Genomic DNA, 14,746 nt, shown 5'->3' with positions numbered 1-14,746 from the left:
AAGGAAAAAGAAAAAATCCAATGTCCTGAAAGCTAAATAAAGCAAACTGGGCCTCTGATTCCCCAAGGTTCAGATTAAGAGCCCAACTCTTCCGTGGAGGACGGGAGGAATGAGAGACTGGGTTTCCATTATAAATAACCCCAGAGTTCAGTCAATAGCAATTTCTTTTGAAGCCTTTTAAGAAACCTGGGACGAGGCCAGCAGAGAGGTACCCACTGGGCCAAGCCAGGAGAGAAAGGAAATATCTATAGCTGATATCACTTTGTATAGCACTTACTGCTGCATCACAGCAGAAGAAAGCACCAGTGATGGCAGAAGTGTCCCTTGGCTGGAGGGCCCTGTCATCAAAATTTCTCTCCTCCACCATGCAGGCAACATGGCCTCAGCTCCCCTCTCGTAGTATCTTTGCATTCCTCCACCTCAGAAAACAGAAAGTCTTGGAGTTAGAAGCCTAGACATTGACATCCCAGTCCATCCAGGCAGCTCTTGGCACAAGCAGGTTATCCTACCTGTTCATGTGAGATTCCTCATCTTCCCCTATGACCCACTTCACAGGCTACAGAGTCACTCAGGGGACATGACAAGTGCTAAAGCACATTAGGATGTGATCAAATTTGTAACATAAAGGAATAAGTTAAAATGTAAAAGTTTTAAATACAGCTGTCCATACTCGCCCATAGTTGAAAACAAAAATGAAACTAGTGAATTAAGCATACAAATTCACAGATACACACCTAGTCTACAAAGCATGGAACTCAAACCCCTTGACTGGTTTTTAAAGTCCTTCCCAATGCTTCTCTCTAGAATTGTCTCTCTGTGTACTCTTTATGTCTCTTCTAGTCCTATCAAATTAATCACCCAGTCACTCAAGAGTCCAGATTATGGGCTTATTCTTTAATATCTCCATTTATTTGTTACATTATTTCTACCTCTTAGAGTGCCTTTCTCCTTCATAGCTATACATCCAAACCTGCTGAAATGCAACCTCCTCCAGAAAAGAAGTTATCTCCAATTTTCTTTGTTGTAAGTCATGTCTACTTAATCTGAGCATCCCTAGTTATTTTTATTTGTGCCTTATATAATAATGTATATGTTTGTGATTTTTCAGTTTTCTTGGAAGGATTATGTCTAATTCTTCATTTCATCTACCAAGGAAATGATAATAGCCAGTGGCTAAGATGTATTGAGAACTCCTTTAATCCTCACAGTTAACTGAGGATGTTGATACTTCCATTTTCCTCATTTTGTAAATGAGAAAACAGGGAACAGAGAGGTCAAGAAAGCTTCCCAAGCACTCAGCTCTTAACTGGTCAAGTTGAAAAATGGGGACTTCAGGTGTAAATCCATTTTTCATATATATGCCTTCCATTATTGCATGTTATTAGCATAGGAAGTACCTAATAAATACTTATTAATGGAGTAAATGAACAAAGAAAGAAAGAGGGAAAGGAAGGAAGGAAGGAAGGAGAAGGAAGAAAGAAGAAGAAGAAGAAGAAGAAGAAGAAGAAGAAGAAGAAGAAGAAGAAGAAGGAAAGAAAGAAAAAAGAAAGAAAGAAAGAAAGAAAGAAAGAAAGAAAGAAAGAAAGAAAGAAAGAAAGAAAGAAAGAAAGAATTAAAGCATAAGCATTCTCTTCCAAGCATAGGACTTCACCTTCTCTTTCCGGTGGTGCCACTCAGTGAGCATTTGTTGAATTAATGACTGAGTAATCGGCCCTAGAACAGATGTCTGGGGACTGCTGAGTCTAGAAAGCTCTCAAAGGGGAGTCATTCACTCATTCTTTCAGCACTTACTCATCATTCATTCATTCTTTCAAGGTTTATTAAAAGGCTACTATGTGCTAGGTAGATGGTGTAGGAATAAAAAATAAATCAGCCATGAGTCCTGGTCTTTGAGTGCTTACATTTTGATACCATGAGAATCTGCTAGTGTTTTTCAAGTCTAAGAACAGACATTGGCAGAGTAAAGAGGACTGAAGCTCAGGGGATGACCAACATAAACTTCAGAGGCGACTGCTAAGGACAAGTCTGGTGCCAACCATGAAGAAGCCTTCCCTTAAAGAGGAAATACAGCTGAAGATCATGAAGAATAACTGGATGACTCACCTATCAAAATAGGAAGCTCTGTCTGGTAAAGAAGATGGTGGCAATGAGGTAGGAGAAACCACAAAGATCCTGCTCAAACAATCACCACAGTAGGCTTCACCCTTGCTACTTGGGCTTTACCATGTGTAGAGTGGAGGACCTACTTGTTCAGTAGCCAGGGCTGGATCGAGGTGGTGCAGCACTGTGGTAGGGGATTCCAGGCTCTGGGAGGCACTGCCTCACCCTGAACAAAGGCTCCCTCATATAGAAGCTCTGCAAACTTAGGCATGTATAAAAATGGAGATAATAGTGATCCCACTTTCATGAAGCTGTAAAATACATAGAGCAATGCCTGGCTCATAGAGAATACTCACAAAACATTTGCTACTTTTACTGTGCTTCTATCACTGACTCTAATTGTTTGTATATTTGAACTGAAAAATCCTCAGTGAATTTTAGAAAGAAGAGAAGATGCTCACATTTCACTTGGGTATGAAGTAAGAGTATAAATCATACATCTTACATCTTATGAAAGCTTTATTCATCAGATGACAGTTCTTCCATCAGTCCAGGGGCTGGCTTCTCTGAACTGCCATATTATGGTCCCCCACAGCAGAACTCCAAATGGAGCATGATGCTTCACATTTGTGTACTTTAACACAAGACTTTAAGAAGAGCACAGAGTGATTCTGCTAAAGCCAAGTAGTTACATTTTCTTTTACTTTACCAGACCAGGGCTCCTATCAGAATCTGATTTCCATCTTTGGTATATAAATGTTACTCTAACCTAGAAAGATCTTTCTTTATAAAGGCAAATATTGACTTAATCCACGTATTTCTTCCTATTTAAAAAAATAAAAAATATTTTTAAAATATATGCATTAAAAGTATTTATTTAAGCAAAGAATTTATAAACAAGTGCTGGATTTTGATTTACTACAAAAAAGTTCTGATTTTAAATTTTGCAGTTAGTTTTTTTTTTTCAGCGATTAGTCCCATCATACACACACACAAAAAACAATCTCTCATTTTACATAGGCTTTGATCCGTAAAACAATGGCTCTCCTACTGGCAACTCTTAAATAGTCAAGATTAATTTCAAAGACATAAATTCGAAAGTAGCAAAACAACACTTAACTTCTTGGAAGTGCTGTCAAAGAAAAGACAAGATTTTCATACTATATATTTTTTTACGTTGATAATAAAGTAGATTTCCTTTTTTGTTAATTCAATATTCCTGTTGCAAAGAATAAGAATCATACACTAGGCAACTCAGAGGCTATCACTTAAAAGATTTTCAGACAGTCTCTTAATAGAAACATGTCTTAGTACAACAGTTTTAAAAATTATGACTAATGAATAAATATGTTCAAAATGTTATTTTTAATTAATTAATTAATTTATTTATTTATGCTTACATATCAAACATTGTAACTTACCAGGGAATGCCATGGTCTTCCTTTGCCATGTTTTCTAAGAGATGCATTTAATAGGAAGAACATACCAGGAAATGGGGGAGATACTTCCCAAACTGACTGATGAGATATGTAAGTTGAACAGTCAAGAAATTCCACACCAATATCTCAAGTTCATTCCACACCAGTGGCCGCCATCTGAGATATTTGAGGCTTGTCAGTGGATGGGGCACAGGAGTGGGTTTGAGATAAGCTATAGGAAGGTGGCAACTGTCGTGAACATGGCACTAGCTTTGGAACCAGGAAGACTGGGCCCCAAATCTTGACTCTGCCACACTTGGTCCTGTGCCTTCTGAGCCTCAGTTTATTCACCTGAGAAACCATCATATCAACATCAACCTCACAGAGTCGTTGGAAGCATTAGAATATTAGTAGATGCTCAGTAATGGGCAGTTCTTATGAGGGGGGATAATTTTGGTATATTTACATACAGATGTAATTAGGTGGAGTTTGCAGTGTATTTATGTGTAGTGTATGGATATTTTAAAAGGCATGTTAGCAATCCTTACTCCACGAGGTTGCCACATGGATTGCAGAAAGGCTGGCACATTCTCCTGTTCCACAGAACTTTCTGTGATTCCAAAGTACACTGGAGACACCATCACTCTCTGAGCATACTCAACATAGTATCATCAAAAATGAAGAGTTGAGCAGTTGATTAGTAGTAGAGAGACCTGTGATTTAGTCCTGGCTCCATCTCAAAAGAGCTCTGTGACCTTGGGTCAGTTGCCTTCTCTCTCTGGGCCTCAGTTTCCTAGTATGAAGAAATCACTTCTAGTTCTAAAACTGTATTAGGTACTGGAATCTCTGATTTTCTGACTGAGGCAGAGGTTCAAGAAGAAGAAAACCTGTAGAAATGACTAAGGTAGTGGGAGAGATTGATTATTCATCTCATGTCTGAAAAAGTGATATTGACCAATTTTTACATGTTCCTTAAAAGCTAAAATTAAAGTAGATCAGATCAAGTTCCTTTCTTTGTGACTAAGGATGACAGGGAAATGTTACAAAGGTTTCTCTAAACCTAGCAATAGATGCACACGACATGCAGCATACAATTTTGTCTGTGCACAGTCCTAACCAAGCCTTCAGTAGGTGTTGGGATTTGGGGTGCAGTCACCACTGGGGTCACCAGTCACACACAGCCCCAAATATCTTTGATAAGTGTTATTTTGCTGTGGTGAATCTTTTCTACAAGATTCAATTGAACCAATAAACAAATCCAAGTTTAAATGGTCCAGTTTCTAAGTCTAACCAACCATGGAACGGGCCACATTGGGAGGCCGAGAGCTCCTAGCCTGGAGCTCTCTAAGAAGGAGTCCAATGGACACTTTGTTAGGTGTGTTATGTCAGGGACTCAGTTATGGAGTGATCTACAAAGACCTTCTGAGCTCCAAAATTTTATGGTTTTTCTGGTTCTATCAACTCTTACCAGGCCAATTCTGGGAATGCATGTGATGGGTTTTACCTTCATGCTTATATTAAAAAAAAAGAGAGAGAGGGAAAGGAGTTGTTCAAACCTATTGAGGAAGAGAAGGCTGTACATGAGTCAATTGAGTGTTTTAGTGCTAAAGACACCAATATTCCAGGATTCTGAGCCATCGGGTTCTGGGTAATGAATTTTTATTAAATTTGGATGGCAGCACTGTGCAAAAAAGTTCAGCGGAGGTGACAGACATGCCCAAACCTGGACCTGGCAAACAGGAGGTGGCAGGATCACCTTGTCCGCAGTTGTTACAGTACCTGACAACTACCTGCCTGCTGGCTTCTCCCTGGATCCGCTGAGAATTTCCAGACCCGCCTTGGTTTGTACCCAGCTCAGTGCCCATGGCTCAAGGATTATTCTATAATTTAATCTCATCCTTCTCCTTTTGGCAAGCTGCCTGCTCCAACTCAGAAGTTAAAAGGTTGCACTTCCTTAAAATGCAGTATTTCCCAACCGAACCTGCATCAATCAACCGATTAGTATAATTACACATGCACTGCTTAAGGCTAAACACTGGCTAATGATCGCTGGCTTTGTCTTATACCAGGCTGGTCTTTCTTGATCCAGCTGAGAACTGACCGCTTGAAAGGAGGTGCATGGGAAGGTCGGAAAAGCAACTGAGAGAACACCGTGTCAAATTGTCATAGTCCTACGAGGGTCAGCCTTTGCAGCCACTGTCCAGATCTGGTAAGTTGGTGGAGTCTCGGGTTGAACTGTGGGGTGTGAATAGTGACTCAAGATTTTAAAAAATGGCATAGTAAAGGAGCTACCGAAGAGGTTTCCTGCCCTAACTCTCTTTTTAGGCTTTTTAGAAGGTCCTGTTACCCACCTACCCACCCCCCAATCTTACTGTTTCCCTCTGCTTGCTGTAGGTTTGTGTTGATTTGCTGGCCGGGGTAAGGAGTAGTGCGGTCCAACATTGGTAGGCATAGGAGCTGTGGATCTGAAGGGTTCAGAATCTTTTCGAGACTCACCCTAGCTCCAGGCAGAAGAACCCAAGGCCAGGGAGATAGACCCATCCCTAGAAGGATTGTACCTGAAAGGCCAGGTCCATGCTTGCAGTTGCAGGGCAGGGTGTTAAGGCCTGGCTCACTCCAGCATTCTCTCTAAAGAACCACAAATGGGTGGTAACACCCTTAGTTGGAAAGTAGGGCTCATGTTTCTGCTCCTGTCTGCTCCTGTCTGGGATTGCTTAGACCTTCTTTGTTTGAAGAAAACTATTTGGCTCTAAACTAAAATATAAGTCTCAGTAACCATGCTCCTTCCATAGAGTCCAGTCCTCTCTCTCTCTCTCTCTCTCTTTCTCTCTGCCCTCTTTCTTCTCCCTTCACCTCTGCCTTCCTTTTTGGTTGTTTAGATTATGGTACATTTCAAGCAAAGGACTTATATGTTTAATCAACATTTTGCCGGAGAAGCCCACACAGAAGGGTTTTGAATCTGTTAGTGAAAGAAGGGAAGTGATACCAGCCCTTGGTGAGTGGTGACATCACTGAAGACTGTGTTCTGTTCCTTATAGTGCGGCTGGGATTTTTCATTCCAAGAAGAGAATTAAATAATAGAGCTTTCCAGGAAAAGAGTGATATTTATTTATTTATTTATTTATTTATTTATTTATTTATTTATCTATCTATCTATCTTTTCCAACTTCTTTATCCAATCCTTTCAGAAATATAAGCATTTGATACCTGGAGACTGATTTCATTTTGTGGAGAAGACTATCGAAAACTAACATTAAAACTACAATCAATGAGAATAATAATATCCAAACATTTTTATATCCACTGTGTTGATTCTATGAATGAACAGCAGGGTTTGAAAGGACAAGTATGGACAATATCCTAGTTTTTCATGGAGAAAATCAGGACCAGAAAGAGAAATGCCTTGCCCAGGTTCATATACATGATAGATAGAAACCCCCAAACAGAGCCATTTTTCTGACTTGAGGCTGAGCATGTTTTTTCATACATCTTGCTGCCTCTTCTCACACAATAATCTTTCAAGATTAAGCCTTTAGGCTTGAGAGTTGGGTCTATGGAGTTACCAAAAGAACTAAGAAAGTGAAGCTTTGAAAAGATTATATTCTCATCCTTATTTCTCTGCATAGTGTCTGAGTATCAAGGCAAAGGATTATTTGTTAAGACAGCTTTGAAAATTCACTGGCCCATGATTACTTGACTAATGCCAGTAATAAAATCCTGTATATCAAAACCATACTCTTTTTGGCTCATTACTTGTTTTAGCTGAGTGGCCAGCTATGGGTGAGTTTACTGGTAGGAAGGTTTTCTGGAAGCAATGATTGGTTATAAAGTTTCTGTTGAGATCCAGGTAGCAACTTTAGTCAAGTACATATCTGTTACTAGTGAGAGGGTAAGAGATAGAACAGACATCAGCCAGGTGGCTCCGCCCCAAATATTTGTCTGGCAGAGTCTAAACTGATCACCACTTGGATCACTTCTGGAATACTGGGAGAAGAAATAATGATTGTTGATCAGAGCTGGGTCTTAGGAAGTCCAGGATCTTGAATAAAACTAGCCAATTTAGTGTTTTCCAGTTCCTACCAAATAAGAATGAGATTTAAAGGCCCTTTCTCCCCTCTCTCCTCCTCTCTCACTCATTATCAGCATCGTAAAATCAAACCCGGGTGAGATCTCAGAGAGATCAAGGTAGGTGGAAGGCATACTCAGCTGGGAATGCCAAGTCTCTGCTTCTCTCCAGGCTCTGTGTGGTCTCAGAAGTATGAACGATTTGACTTTATGGGTTTTAGTATCTCCATTTATCCAATGGAGAGTTGAACTGCATAGTCTTTGATACTTCCAGGCCTGGCATTCTTTGATTTTTCCCTAGAATCTCAGATTCTGGTCTAAACCTGCTTGACCAAGAATGCCAAAAGATGCCCAAGCTTCTTGTCTTTGATTTGCCTCTCTCTTACCAAGATTACCAGGATGAAATGAGCAGGGGAGTGGCCTCTCTTCCTCCATTGTAGTTAGAGGTCTCACTGTGATCACTCAGCATCCCTGCCCAATCCCACCCCACCCCACCCTAGGCCTTCCCTCTGCCAATGACCTTAAGCTATGGCAAATGAAACACCCAGACACAACAGGAAACCCCTGATAGGGACAGCTTTTATTTTAGAGAGGAGAAATGGGAGATGGGGAGTGTAAGACCCAGTTAGTCACAGATGGGCCTGGACTCCAGCCCAGATGCCCCAACATCCCAGTTGAGTGCCTGTTCCACCATAGTGCTGCCATGCTGGATATATGTATGTGTGTGTGTGTGTGTGTGTGTGTGTGTGTGTGTATACACACATACATTTTTTTTAAGCTCTCATTTGGATAATATCTTCTGTTCAGGACTCTCAGAGTCCAGAGGAGCAAGTTTACTAACTTAAACCCGGTGATTATCTACTCTCAGTTCCTATTCTATGTCCATTCTCTTTCTTCCACCTTGTCTCTTTCTCATAATTAGCTTTATGATTGTAAAGGGTTTTTTTAGAGAAAAAAGCTGTTAGGTATAGTAAGAAATAAATTAGCATATTAACAAATAATTTCTGATTTGAATATCAGTGTAATGTACAAGATTAGAAAGCAAATAAATGAAAGTAAAAATAAAGCTTCTTGTGATCCCATCACTTAGAAATATCCACTGGGAACATTTTGGTGAGTTTCCTTCCAGTCCTTTTTTTAATATATATATACATATGCATATATATTTACTTTCAATATTTTGTCATTGGTATTTTAAATGGGTTTTAGGACTTGTCGTCACTACATACCTTTGGTCTTTTATCAGTTGTGTAAGTTCTAATTCGTATAATTCCATATCATTGTGGTGGCTCTCCTTCCTTAATTGAATGCTGATCGATACAGAATATATTGCTAAAACTCCTAAAACCCGTCAGATGTGGATTTTGGTACTTACTTCCCTACCTGGACATACTCCAACAAAGAACTTTGAGGCATTGGGCAGTATGTTTCCAAACAGCTCCAGGGTTTTTTTTTAAAGTCACCCATTGTCTATTACATTTAACATTTATTGAACATCTGCTATACATGTCCAACATTGTGGTAAGTGATTTACATGTATTACGTTACTTAATCCTAACTCCCTGGGGGTAAGTATATCCTGGTTTCCATTTTATAGATGAGGAAACTGGGGCTTAGGGGAGCTACAAAACCCAAAGTTGCAGAGCTAACAAGTGGTAGAGTCGTGCTTCAAACCTAGGCAGTTTGGTTCTAGAGTCCATGCTCTGGGCTCAAAGTTAAGTTACTCACTAACATACCAAGCTGGAGATGCCTCACCTGTTGGTAGGAGGGCAGGGTCTTGGGGGGCAGTCATTTGAACTGTGGGTATACATGACCTTGTGAAATGATCCCTCCTGATGAAGGCAGAAGATGTGCTGGAGTGAGTGCAAAACTAGGAGTCAAACAGACATGGGCTCTAAGCCTACTCTTCCAACATATCAGCCATGTGACCCTGGATATGTCATGGTCCTGTCTGAGCATCAGTGTTCTCTATAAAAGGGAGATAAGAGTAACAGTCTTAAAGGTTGTGGTGAGAATGAAGAATGACAACATGTAAAACCACCTGGCATGTTTCCAGGCATATAGCAAATGCTAATAGAATTTACTTGAATCTGAATCTGAGCAGAAGGTTTCAAGTTGAGACCTGGTTTTTAGTCTTGGATCAAATACCCTTGGTGTGTGTTTTTTAGCAATGATCCTGGGGCCTTTCTAGGTCCAAGTTCCTCATCTTTCTAAGAGGTGGTTGGACTAGAGATCTCCATGACCCTATCTAGAAGCTGGGCCTCTAGAAGTTGGTTTTTAGCAAAAGGAGTGTGGCAGATGGTATCTTCCCTTCTCCTATCAGTCTGAAACAAGGCCAAGGTTCCTTGAGTCCAATATGTTTCTCCTTGGCCCCTCTGCCCTGTGGTTGTTCTTGACTAGAGCCATGCACTTGGAGCTTTCTGAAATGACTGAGGTCTGATGAAATTCACAAATATTTCTAAGAAAGAAGGGGTGAGGTTGTGACTGTGGGACACATTAGCCCTTCTAGGGATGGAGGGTCATAGCTTTATAGTTCTTTCAACGATGAAGGAAAATAGCTCCTTGACTTGCTCCTAAGAATGCTGTTGGGAAATCACAAAGCCAGATGATTCATTGGGTCTCTTGTACTAGATCATTTTATGATTCAGTTGGAAGACAACCCCTTGAATTTTAACTGAAGGGCTCCAAGAAGCTAAGCCCTGTGAGGAGTGGAGATACAGGGGTCTCACTCTAAAGATATCTCTCATATGCTTCCATCAAGGAAACATCAACCAAGACCTGAAGAGCATAGACATGTCTTGTTAGGATCCCACATAAAGGATAATTAAGGTTTTTTTCCTATTTCCCTGACCATGTCTTATTCGCCTTGGCCAGCACCTCCTCCTCTCCCAAACCACTGAGGAGTGTCTCAAGGCTCAGCTATCGGACTTCTTGTTCTGTGTTCACTTCCCTGGGGACTTTATTCAGTTTCACAGTTTTAATAAAATCTCAACACTGACAACTCCTGGATTTCTATCTCTAGCTTAGATTTCTCTCTGGGACACCAGACTCAGAAATCTAGCTCCCACTCAGGCACCACTTTCTGACTGTCTATTTGGCTGCTCTAACTGAGCCATCCAAATTAGAGTTCCTGATGTGCCCCAAACTCCTTCAAATCTGCTCCACCTGCAGTCTTTCCTTTTTGGGTAAATAACAATTCCATCTGTTATAGTTGCTCAGACCAAAGAAAATGAAGCCGGGCTTGATTCCTGTTTCTCCACAACCCACATCCAGACTACCAGCAACATTATTGGCTCTGCCTTAAAAATTATATACAGAATACTCCTCACCATTTCCTAGTCCAAGCCACCATCATCTCCCTCCAGGATTATTATAACAAATCCTTAAATAGTCGCTATGCTCCTACCTTGCCTATCTGAGCAGAGTGGCTAGAGGGATTCTGTGAAAATAAACTTTGGATCTTGTCCAGGCTGTCAATGGTTTTCCATCTCATCCAGAGGAATAGAAAATGCTTCCAGCGCCCAATGGAGTTTATATAACATACTCTCCTTTCCTCGCTCTCTTACTGCTCTGCCCTCCTTCACTCTGCTCTAGTGCCATTTGCAGGAGTGCCAGCCTCCAGGTGTACAGCCCCCTTGCTAGTCCTCAAACAATGGGCATGCTCTAGCTCGAGGCCTTGATGCTTACAGTACCCTCGTCTGCTACCAAGAGGTAGCAGACATCCAAATGGTTCCCTTCTTCATTTCTTCTCAGTCTTCTGTGTCACCTGCCTAATGGTGCCTTCCCTAACACCCTATCTCATACTGCACCCTGCCCCAACACATGTCCTGCTGCTCTTCCTTGCTTTTTCCCTTTTTAGCATTTATTATCATCAGAACGATTATATATTTGCTCTCGAGTGTATTGTCTGTTTCTCCCTGCTAAAAGGAAACTCCAAAGGGTGGGAGCACTGCACAGTGCCTGGCATTCAGTAAATAATAGTTAAAGAAATGGGTGGGGTGGTTGGCCAAAGGCTTTATGGAGGAACCTGAGTTTGAATGACCCTCTGAATCACAGGAAGATTGGAGGACCAGAGGCTGACAACAAGGTGCTCAGGAGAAAGAGACATTTGGTCAGAGGCCAAGTGGTGTCCCACAGGATAAATAGGGCCAGACTAACTGCCTTATTCTTTATCAGCCTTTATCTACCTGGTTTTATTTCTTCCAGAGCACCTAGTGTCTGTCTTTAGGTATGTAGAAAAATCCCATGGCTGCCTGGTATAATAGAAAGTTCATGGATGGAATTCAGAGTCGTAGACCTAAATCTAGAAGTGTGACCTTAGACTAGCCACTTGACCTTTCTCAATCTCTGTTTGCTCATCTGTCAAAGAAGGAAAACAACACTGGCTTGTGTTCTTGTGGCGGGGAGGGGGTCTGTTGTAAAGATCAAATGAGATAACGGATGGAAAATGATTCACACTTTGAAAGCTGGACCATGTAGTAGGGATTAGTGAAATACATGAGCATGTCACTGAAATAGTCACTCAGACTCACATATAGATATCTACCTCAGTGACAAGGAAAGAAGTAAAGGGAGTTCCAAATTGGTGACTAATTCAAGAAATACTTCGTTTGGGTTTTTGAATACGGAAGAGACATGGGAGGAGGGATTGGAAGATGTACCTTCCTGAGGACATGGCTTGTGTCCAAATAAGATGCTATTTGTTCCCTATGCACCAGGCCCTGGAGATTATATCTCTTTTCATCCTTACATACATGTGTGAGTTGGGTATTATTGCCACCTTCTTTAGAGATAAGAAAGCTGAGGTTCAGAGAAGTTAAGTAACTTGCCCAGGGTCACACAGGTATTTGGTATCAGAGTCCAAATAAATCAGCTTTGTTTTAAGAGATTCTGTGTTCTTTCGATAAACTGCCTTTGCAGGGACTTAGATGCTATGAACTGAACAGCTGACAGTGTTGCCTCAGTGGCCTCAATTTGGGCAAGTAAATAACACACAAGTTTAAAACATCAGGGTCCCCCACAGAAAGCAGACTCTAAGCTATTAAACATAATTCAAAAAGTGAAAAGGAAAGTCCATGTGCCAAGTGTGAATCTAAACTCTTTTCTAGGCCACTGTCTTGTGCTGTGAATGGTTTCTCATGGCAGTGCATGGCAACCATTCAGAAGAAACCAAGATTTGGAGGTAAGCTTTCAGTAAAAGCATAAGAATGATACAGGGGAAACAATGCCCACTGGTCTTCCTAAGCATCAGAAATTTTTTTTTCCTACAAAAAGCAGCAGCATAAGAAATGACATGACTAGCATCCCAGTCCAGATTTTATTTATTTGTTTGCTTGTTTATTGGAGTATAGTTAACACACCATGTGACATTCCAAACATACAACGTTTCAGGTGTAAGACACAGTGATTGGACAAGTCTAGTTATTATTATGCTCACCAAGAGTGTAGCTACCGCTTGCCACCATACAAGACTATCACAGTACCTTTGACTGAATTCCCTATGCTGTACTCTTTCATCCCTGTGATTTATTCATTTTATAGTGGAAGCTTGTACCTCCCATTCCCCTGCACCCACTTTGCCCATCTCCCCTTCCTCCTCCCTTCCAGCAACCATCAGTTTGTTCTCCATATTAATAGGTCTATTTCTGCTTTTTGTTTGTTTGCTTATTCATTTGTTTTGATTTTAGATTTCACATATAAGTGAAATCATATGGTATTTAATTTTCTCTGTCTGACTTATTTCACTTAACATAATACCCTATAGGTCCTTTCATGTTGTCACAATAGCAAGATCTCATTCATTTTCATGGCTGAGTAATATTCATATATATATATATATATATGAAAAAAATATATATCTTCTTTATCCATTCATCTCTCAGTGAATACTTGAGTTCTTTCCATATCTTGACTATTGTACATAAAGCTGCAATAAATATAAAAGGGCTTATATCTTTTTGAATTAGTGTTTTTATTTTCTTTGGGCAAATACCCAGTAGTGGAATTACTGTATCATTTGGTAGTTCTATTTTTTTTTTAATTTTTATAAGTTCAATATAATCAACATACAGTGTTATATTAGTTTCAAGTGTGCAATAGAATGATTCAACAGTTCTCTACATTACTCAGTAATCATCACAATAAGTGTACTCTTAATTCCCTTCCCCTATTTCCCCCATCCTCCCACCCAACTCCCCTCTGGTAACCATCAGTTTTTTCTCTGTATTTAAGTGTCTGTTTTTCTGTTTGTCTCTTTGTTGTTTATTTGTTTTGCTTCTTAAACTCCACATATGCATGAGATCATATGGTATTTGTCTTTCTCTGATTGACTTATTTCTCCTAGCATGATATCCTCTGGATCCATCCATGTTGTTGCAAATGGCAAGATTTCATTCTTTTTATGGCTGAGTAATCTATCTCTCTATCTATCTGTATAGATTACTAATTTGGGGGGGGATCTCCATACCATTTTCCACAGTGGCTGCACCAGTTTGCATTCTCACCGACAGGGCAAGAAGATTCCTTTATCTCCACATCCTTGCCAATACCTGTTATTTTTTTATCTTGTTGAATCTAGCCATTCTGACAGGTGTGATTTCACTGTAGTTTTAATTTGCATTTCCCTGATGATGTAGAGCATCTTTTCATGTGTCTGTGGCCATCTGTATGTCTTCTTTGGAAAGATGTCTATTCAGATCCTCTACCCATTATTTAATTGGATTGTTTGGTTTTTTGGTGTTGAGTTGTGTAAGTTCTTTACATATTTTGAATATTAATCCTGTATCAGATATATCATTTGCAAACATCTTCTCCCCTTCAGTAGGTTGGCTTTTTATTTTGTTGATGGTTTCCTTCACTATTCTAAAGCTTTTTATTTTGCTGTAGTCCCTGCAGTTTATTTTGCTTTTGTTCTCCCTGCCTGAGGAGACATCCAGAAAAATGAAGCTAAGGCTGATGTCAAAGAAATTGCTGCCAGTGTTTTTTTTTTTTTTCTAGGAGTTTTAGGGTTTCCTTTTCACACTTAAGTCTTCAATCCATTTTGAGTTTATTTTTGGTTATGGTGTGAGAAAGTGGTCTGGTTTCATTCTTTTGCATGGAGCTGTCCAGTTTTCCAAGCACCATTTGTTAAAGAGACTCTTCCCCACTGTGTATTCTTGCCTCCT

The 14,746-nt window shown here is 40.2% G+C and overlaps 1 protein-coding gene and 1 long non-coding RNA gene across 2 annotated transcripts in view; one reads left to right on the top strand and one right to left on the bottom strand.

Annotated features, from left to right (window-relative positions):
- Positions 1–667, bottom strand: part of LOC140622173 (uncharacterized) — a 48,232-nt gene extending 47,565 nt beyond the window's left edge. The window contains exon 1 of the long non-coding RNA XR_012021884.1: positions 278–667. This is a non-coding gene — a long non-coding RNA (uncharacterized lncRNA). The remainder of the gene's footprint in view (positions 1–277) is intronic.
- A 4,917-nt stretch (positions 668–5,584) lies between these two features.
- Positions 5,585–14,746, top strand: part of BCL6 (BCL6 transcription repressor) — a 50,395-nt gene continuing 41,233 nt past the window's right edge. Inside the window, exon 1 of the mRNA XM_072807793.1 lies at positions 5,585–5,727. The gene's annotated coding sequence lies outside the window, so the exon portion shown is untranslated. The remainder of the gene's footprint in view (positions 5,728–14,746) is intronic.

The sequence above is a fragment of the Canis lupus genome, chromosome 31 (assembly GCF_048164855.1).
Source record: "Canis lupus baileyi chromosome 31, mCanLup2.hap1, whole genome shotgun sequence".
Classification (NCBI taxonomy): domain Eukaryota; kingdom Metazoa; phylum Chordata; class Mammalia; order Carnivora; family Canidae; genus Canis; species Canis lupus.
Note: the sequence above shows the minus strand (reverse complement) of the source record. Positions and strands in the feature narration are given on the sequence as shown.